Consider the following 9,609-nt stretch of genomic DNA (forward strand, 5'->3'; position numbering starts at 1 on the left):
TACTGTAACAGGTTAAAGTCTTACCTATCCAGAATCAACCCCGACATACAAAATGTATGCCCCGCTTGCAATATGTCCCCACATGACACCAACCATCTCTTTAATTGTAATGTGGAACCAACGCCTCTAACACCCCTTTCCTTATGGTCCACCCCTGTTGAAACAGCAAGTTTCCTTGGACTCCCGTTAGAGGATATAGATGACAATTTGTGATCGGTCGTGGCTGTTAGGTGGGGCGAAGCATTGCTACAACAACAACACCTGAGTAGTGACTCGGTGAAGAAAAGTACCAGAGCTCCATGAGGACCTCACATAGACTGAATGAGTCGATATGGAAATAATTTGAACAAAAGTGGAGATATCTTCAATTTTGTATACTGGCTTATCTCGACCCAGCATAGACAGGTGTTGAAAATGGACGAATTGGAACAGTAACAACCCCAACCTTCGATATTATCCAAGACTAAAAAATTTATTAAACTTTCACTTATAAAGATGGCTGTCTTTATGACGCACAATAGAAACTCAGTCAAAATAGATCGTTACAGTGAAAAAAAATAGCTAGTAAAGTCAACCGAGCGACGGGTCATTTCAGCCGATATTTCTGTCAATTTTTATCCATCGCAAACAGCTGTTAAATCAACTTCGCACAAATTAATTATTCTTATTTAAGCGTTTTAGCAGTTAAATCATCAAAATAAACGTTCATCAAATGTACGTCACAGCTCTGTTAAATAAATTCAAATAAAAAACTTGATTCTAAAGTTTTTGATGTATTTTTTCCAGGCCTTGATCCCAGGATTTTCGTTGTGGTGGGCGTAGCCCCAAAAACGTGAGATACTGTCAAAAAAACTTTGTTGACTATTAACCGATCTTCAGTTTCTAAACTGCATAAAAGCTGAAAATTAATTACGAGTATTCATGGTCTTATATAATATATATGTATGTCATCGCCAACGAGTGAGAAATGTCATCGCTAGTTAGTTGGTGTTGAACGGTTGAACAAGGCGAACGTGATCACGAGTGGACAACGAAGAACATTTAATATCATTTGCATTAAAACTATTTGTATATCAATTTCATTATAATTCCATTATTTATTATTAAATGAACTATTCAAATTCATCCGTGACAGTGTCAGAGTGGAATTTAACTTAAGCCTACACAGAGGAAAATAGTTAACCCTGCTTTCATAACGTACGTCTGCGATGCGTATAACATTTTTTATTTTTGGTCTCCCTCTTACAATTGCTCTCAGGAAACTCATACTCACATTTATCTCTGTCGTTACTCACAGCTTTGCAGTGGTGGTTGATTTTGCAGAGGGAGTTTCGTATTTCATGAAATATGGATGTTACATACGCTTGAGAGACGTATCGTTATGATTTGTGTTACTTTTACGCTTTAAATTTATTTTAAAATTAAGGTACCTAGGCCATCGTCGTAGAAATTTTAACTCAAAAATGGCAAGAAGTCAAGGACTAGACGACATGCAAATCGCTAAGTATCTGTAAAACCTTTCCAGCGACTATAGTTCGTCGGAAGAGGATAGTGAAGTAGAAGACGAGTTATTAGAAGATGTTGTTTGGAGTGACACAGAAGATGAAAATGTTGATGAAGAAGATAGTATCGAGAATACACAACCAGACGTGGATGAGCCACATGAAGCCTTAAATGACACACGGTCCTACGATAAGTGCATAATTGTAGTACCTAAGCCCACAATACGAAGTAGAAGCCAATATTGCTGGACTACTTCAAAGGGAAGAAATGCTGGAAGAGAGCTGTCAATGAACGTCGTTCGAACAGCCAGAGGTCCTCCTACCCAAGCATGTAAGTCTTTCTGCGAACCTATCTCATGTTTTGATGCCTTTTTCACGGATGAAATAATATCCGAAATTACGCAGTGGACAAATGTTGAAATATCTCTAAAACGTGGAACTAACATGACAAATAAAACGTTTGGAGATACAAGTTCAATGGAAATTCGTTCCCTTTTTGGAATACCTACTCTATCTGCCTTACTAAAAGACAACCACCTGCCATCTACTGAGTATGTACATTCTGCCCATCAAAAATTCGACGTATGTCTAAAATGACTTGTACGAAATGTTCAAAGCCCGTATGCAACGATCATAAAAGTATTATTTGCAACTCATGTATAGAGAATATTAAAATTGTACTTTTATGAATTCACATTGTATAAATGAAATATTGGTAACTTATTGAGTTATTTAAAAAATTGTTATTTTAGTTTTTAAATAAACTTTTAGTTCCTCGCAAAGAATACTGGCTTTTTTGCTGATTTTTGGATGACAATAAAACTAAAAAAAGTATTAAAATAAGCAATTGCTTTTTATAAAAATGACTTTTATTAAAAAAATAACATTGAAATATCTGAAGCATGATGATTTTTTTTATATTTACTCATTAATCATCAGGTGATGTCCTTAAACATTATACGCCTGGTTGGCGTATCGTTATGAATTAAGGGATACAAAATAACGTTATGAAGGCAGGGTTAAAGAGAACACACACATACACAGGAATGCGAGTAAAAAGTACTTCAAGGAAATAGATCGAGCGATAGACGCAAACGTATGCAGTGATAGACACAAAAGGATAGTTTAAGTGATAGACATTTGATTAAAGGAAAAAAGCGATAGACGCAGAGGCAAAGGAAAATTCATAGAAAAATTGATCGAGCGGTAGACGCAAGGAAACGAGTGATAAACATTTGGGGAAAAAATAATAACGAGTTAAAAGATATAAAAGAGACAGATAGTGTCAAGCAGCGCACACGTTAAACCACAAAGGATGAAACGAACAATACGAAAAGTGATAGCGAGAAGGGTGGATTTTTAAATTAAAAAACGGCAGAAATTGGCTGGCGTGATTCGTGAGAAAAAATTCAACAGCGATAGACGCATAAGCAAGAACATTCGGGAAGAAAAATTCAACAGCGGTAGACGCATAAGCAAGAACGTTTGGAAAAAAAGGAAAATGGTTAAATTAAATGATTTAAAGGTGGAGCAATTGAATGCTCTTTTGGAAAAATATAATTTACCAGTAACAGGAACAAAGGCGAATAAAATTGCACAGTTGAAGAAAATTTACGAAAACTGGGGAGGTTGATTATGAAGAGGTGGTAGTGGAAGAAAGTCCGCCATTGCAAAAGCAAGTTGATGAGCTGAGGGAAATGATTGCCAATATGTCGAAGGCGGTAGCTGATTTGGTGAGTAGCAATCGAAGTCACAATGAGGTGGCGGTACAAGATGCACAACGGAATGCAGGTGCAGTAATGGCAAGTCAACCGCTCACAATAGTAGGCACAGTAGGTACAAATTCAGAGACGGAAACAGGAGGGCAAGGTAATCGAATAGGCGTGGTACAAACACCTTCAGATATCTTCGAGGGCGCATCAGCAACAGTTCCAGCAGTTGTGAAACATACAATGACGGACATTATTGGAATGTTACCAGATTTCGATCCCCTGAAGGGACACATTTCAACGAATCAATTCTTGGACAGAGTGGAGTAGCTTCACGCAATTTATGGGTGGTCGGAGGAGGTTTTGTTATTTGCAATTCACCATAAGCTAAAAGGAACTGCAAAGCAATGGGCCGAATGTCAACCGGTATTTAGGTCATGGCAACAATTTGTCAGTAGCTTGAGGTATGATTTTCCAACGATGGTAAATACAGCAGACGTGCACCGGGAGATGGCAAATAGAAAGCGTCGGGGTAATGAAGAATTAAAGGATTACTATTATAGCATGTTGAATTTGGGCCGGAAAGTCAATATGGACGAGGAGTCAATCAATTCATACATAATTGGGGGTTTAAATGATGCAAGTTTATCTCGTACATTATTAGCAATGAACATACGGTCGTGCAACGAATTGTTAAGATCTATCGAAAATCTATCTGTAGCCGACGCGTACACCAAGGTACAACAGGGGACAACAAAAGTTAACGGAAAGGAAATTGACTCGGTGAGCAACCCAAATAATGAGCGCAAAGGTTTAAGGTGCTTCAATTGTAACGGGGTGGGCCATATCGCCGCAAAATGTCCACAACCTCAACACAAAGCTAAATGTAGCACGTGCAACAAATATGGGCACGAGACAAAAGAATGCAGAAGCGGTAAGAAAACGGTGGGGAGTCATCGAAGAAACAGAGGTGGTCCCACCACCTGTGACACGTCATATATGTATAGCGGGACGCGCATTTGTAGCATTTGTGGATACTGACAGCGACTCATCGTTGATATCTGACATGGCAGTCCCGGACGGCATTCACAGGCATCCAAGCAGGAAAATACTTCGTGGTGTTGGAGGGGCAGCTGTGGACGTAAATGAGATGATAGAAGTCGAGCTCGAACTGGATGAACAGAAGACAACAGTCCAACTCCAAATAGTACCCAACGAATTTATGCCGCACGAGATACTTTTAGGCAGAGACGTTCTCTGGATGCAGCCTTTTGTCGGTTGAAAGAAGCACTAATCAACGCACCGGTATTAGTAATGTACGACGCTACGAAGGTTCACGAGGTGTACACAGATGTTAGCTCATATGGCTTGTCAGGGGTTTTGCTACAGCAGGAAGAGGGTTTGAAGCCGGTACACTACTATAGTCGTCAATGTAGTGAAGCAGAAAGCAGATACCTTAGCCATGAGCTTGGGGTGCTGGCTGTGGTTGAAACGTTAAGACAGGTTTAGGTACTATCTATTGGGTACACAGTTCTCAGTGTACACCGATTGCAACGCGGTAGTGACAACTAAAGCCACTACGGTTTTACAGCCTAGCATAGCCAGGTGGTGGTTGCGCCTCCAGGAATTTGACTTCACTTGCAAACATCGAGCAGGTGCTGGAATGGTTCATGTCGATTCATTGAGCAGAAGTCCGGTGGAAGAACCGATTGAACCAGAAACAGTTGCGGAAAAGATAATGAAAGTCAGTAGCGGAGCAGAGGAGTCCGACTGGATTTATACCATGCAAATGCAGGATTCGAAATTACAAGCGATCATACAGACTCTGAAGGGAATTCAACTTGTGGATGAATCGGTCAAAAAGCAGATAGAAGCGGACTATGCTGTGGAAAAGGGTCGACTTATGCGGAAGGTAAACGGGCAGCTTAAATTAGTAATACCTCAGGTAGCGCTATGGCGAATCGTGAAGACGTGCCATGACAATGCTGGTCATTTTGCTTTGGAGAAGACGATTCAGAAGATCAGTAAAGGATTCTGGTTCCCACGGATTCGCAGGTACGTCAAATCATATATCGAAGGATACGAGGAGTGTTGCTTGGCAAGGCAGAGGGCCAGATGCACATCATTGAGGAGCGTGCATATCGATCATAACCTGGGGCCATTTCCCAGAAGTAAGAGGCAATTGTTATATTTTGGTAGTTGTTTGAAGCTTTACTAAATACTCGATCCTTAAAGCTCTCCGGAATACCAAGACAGAGCCTGTGATTAAAGCTTTGGAGGAGGTGATGGTCATCTTTGGTCAACCACTTCGGATAACGTCCGACAGCATTCACTTCACAGTCATTCAAAGAGTTCGTCAACAGGTTAGGAATACAACACGTTAACACAGCTGTTCGTACACCCAGGGCTAACGGTCAAGCGGAACGTGTCAATAAGACTGCTCAATTGCGTACGCTGCACCGTGAAGGAACCGAAGGATTGGGATGCAGCCTTGCCAAAAATACAGTGGAACCTTAATTCGCAACGACATGAAGTGACCAAGTTCAGTCCTAATGAGCTGGTCTTCAACTTCGATCCCAGACATGTAACCCAACAAAACCGAATGATTCAAGCGCTCCATGACGAAGTCGATGTTGGGACAGATTGTGAGAGCAAACAAGAAGAAGCAGTTAAGAACATTTTAGCGGAAAGACAGAAATGGAAAGAAAGATATGATAAAAAACATCGTAAGCCGCATAAATACCAGATGGGAGATTTGGTTGCGATTGACCATGTGCCAACAGCAACGGGAGATTTACATAAGCTAGATCCAGTGTTCAAGGGTCCATATATTGTTACCAAAGTGTTGGACTACGACCGGTACATCGTCGAAGATTTGACAGATGCAACTGTTTCCAGCCGACGCACAGTGTTTCGTGTAGAACAAGCTAGCTGGACAAAATTATTTTATGAGATTTTCCGTTTCATATGTAGTCATTTATTACAACTACGTCAATTTTTTCAGCCATATGTTCTTTTTTTTATTTTTTTCAAAAATTTTACTTCATATGCATACATTTGCTTATTTTATATACAGTAACTCATGTGAATAAGTGACATAGATCCAAACAAATTTAAAGGACTTAAGAATATTACTTTATTGTACCTAAATACTCTAAAAAATTCTAAAAATTCGCAAAAGAAATAAAAAATTTTTATGAAAATTCGTCGAATTTTTCAAACATTTTTTAAATATGATTTAGTGATAATCGTGACAAATTTTCTTATGGGAAATTAGTTAAAATAAATTTGCGAAAGCGAAAATTGTAAGAATTGTCTAAAAAGGGGTGTCTACTTATTTATGTGAGTGACTGTACATATGTATGTACATACATATTTTGTATTTATTTGAGTATTTATCCTGGCACTACAATTTTTACCAAATTATTTTATAGTACCAGTCAGGAATGTAAAAGTGAATTACAATAATAATAATAACAATGTAAATAATTAAATTAATTATGTGAAAATTACTTATTACAAAAATTTAAAAGTAAAGTATCATACAAAGTAGAAAAGACAATAGATTTAAATAAAATAAAACCTGATCCAACAAAAAGTTATAGGATAGGTTATCTTTTATAATTATGTTATTATTCGCTATCATCACTTTCACGATGAGTCACTTGTGGAATAGTCATGAGCATCAGCAACACTACTGTGAAAGCTTGAAACAACTGGGGTATTTATTAACTCCTCAACATTATCGGGGGACAGTAAATTTAAGACTTCTGCAGTCAGACTTTTAAATTTTTTCTTAGGTATCTCCCTAAAACTTTTAGCTAAAGGATCCGATGTTATAAGCAACATATTCATAAGATCTCTATTCGTGACTTCACGCGACTGCTTTTGTGTGTTATCATCCCTGAATCGTCTCAAATCTTTGTTACGGGCTTCCTGTGCTTCCTCAGAAATTTGACCAATAGGTAAAATTGCTGATTTTATAATATCAGTACTATGCACTAAGATTTTATGAACTGTAACAGGCATATTAAACGATGAATAGAGATCTATGTATAGTTTTTTAGTCTCGACCGCAAATTTTTCAAATCTTTGGATATTTATATTGTACCCAGACGCTAATGCGCGAAGGAGTGTCGAATTTTTTGATGAGCGTTACATCCAATCCCGTAATCTCAGCACTAGCCTCAAAATTTTCGAAAAACCTGCGAGCAGTGTTGCCGTCATTGGTATTGCCGAAACCTGGTTTTGGTTTATCTACTATCAATCCAAGTACACTTTTAAATTTATTCTGGATTTCGTTGGAACGTAGCTTTACACTCTCTTTATCTGCCTCATTCCTAAGCTGCCAATTTTTTACTTCGAGGCGATAACTTATGTGAAGCAAGCATTCAAACATCCATGCATGGAGAGTAGACAAACCAAAACCAAGATTATCTCGGTTAGGCGTAAAGTACCGTAACTCATTATTCATATCTTTTGGAGTGGCACCACAAATATAACACTTTTATGCGGAAGAAGTTTCAGTCAAAGCATTGCAAACTTTTCCGTCAATCATTGTTAGAAGCATATTGTGATTTACGGAAACTTCGTATTCTTCGAACATGTACTTTGTTGGCAACAACGCATTTATCTCCTCTAAAACTTTGTTCGTTTCAAAAACAATAAAACCTTTTGTTTCTTTAGAAAAAATAAATTTAATTGGACGACAATACATGGTAGAAGAAGATCGAGGATTCTGCCAAACAATGTTAACTTTTTCATCCTGTAATTGAAGAGGAACGAAAGAAAATATAAACAAAAAGTCACCAGTGCCAGAACTGCGTGTAAAATTTTGCTTATATGTGCTATGGCCAGAACTTCCATCGCAACCCCACTTGCTGATTAAAGTATACGTCAAGTTTGTAGGTAATAAACTAACAAAAACTTCTTGATTTTCTAAAACTAAACGCTCAACAGTTTTATCTAATACGGACTGGACTTTAATTTCCGCACGTGTTTCACCCACATTAATTTCATTTGGATAGCATTCTGGCTTAGCTTTTCTTAGACTATAAAATGATGGATAAACCTTATGGCCTGCCTTGATGCTCCACTTCCGAGTCGTTTTGTACCCATGAGTCGTCGACTTGCTATCTACGTAGTATGCTAAAGCTTCTACATTGCTCAAGCATCTTGCATCTGGCTCACATGTCATCTTTTTTCCTGTTATTTAAGTAGTTTCCTGTGATTTTTTTATAATGTTAGCAACATTTCTGTTGCCGGACATACGCGTTGATACTTCTGCCGCATAAAGTAACTCACCAGGACTTCTAGATTGCAAGAGGTCATCCACTCGACGCCGTTTGGTTTTTCCACTGCAGCTAACAGTCCTTCTTTCGTCTTCCGGGGCCGGGGTTACCTAAATTTGAATCCATCGTTATTGTAAATGTGACCCGAAAGGCACTCCGAGTTTTTATTCAAAAATCGCTCCTTATGTCTTCCAGAAGTGTTCCACTTTTGATCAAGCGTCGACGAATATGCCGATATTTGTAAACTTAAACTTTTTACCGAATACTCGGCTGCTTCGCTTAAATCGTACTTAAGTACAACAAAACTCAATAATTATTTATATCTGGTTTCCTTCGAATGTTGAACCCAAATGTCAAAAAACCGTTCTTGGTACGGTTATAACTAAACTGCTTTATGTTGTTGATTTTCCGACAGGGTGAATAGTTGATGATTGTTGTGCTGCCATCTTAAGTGTCGTTGATCGTTCTGATTTGTTATCAGTTGTACAGTATTTATATTACATTCAGGTATTGGCGTAGATGCTACCAAATGGGGTTGTTTTGTGTAGCGTTCCTGTGTGATTATACCTGTATTAGGATTGCTTTGTATGTACCTGTTTTTATGGCTTGGTGACTGGTGCGGTAGGTTTTGGCAGGTTGAAGTCAGTGATCTTCGCCTTTTTGATTTCGGTGAGCTCTTATTGACCTTACGCGTTTATTTTTGTGTGTTTTATGGCTACGTGTTTGTTCCCTGTACCTGGGAATTGGTTTTGCCGTTTGTAGATCAGCTTTAAAGGTTCAAATATCTCGTCGGAGCTGGTACGTACATACATCCTATTTTATATGTAGAGATAACTAAATCTACAAACAAAAATTTAAAATAGATGTGCAAAGAATTCGCAATGGTTTTTTCTTTCGACTATTAGAGAATACTTGCGACTATAACATATGTAAAATTTAGCCCGGATGTATGTAACTTTTTTGTCCCTAAAGTTAAAAATATAGAGAAAAAATACCTTTTCTTCTTAATAACGGAATGTTAAATATTTTGAAAATACTCTAATTGCGAAAGAATTACTATTAAAAAATTTTACTTACCTTCGAGCTTAGAATCCATCAAAAAAATTA

The sequence above is a fragment of the Eurosta solidaginis genome, chromosome 4, assembly GCF_040869045.1.
Source record: "Eurosta solidaginis isolate ZX-2024a chromosome 4, ASM4086904v1, whole genome shotgun sequence".
NCBI lineage: Eukaryota > Metazoa > Arthropoda > Insecta > Diptera > Tephritidae > Eurosta > Eurosta solidaginis.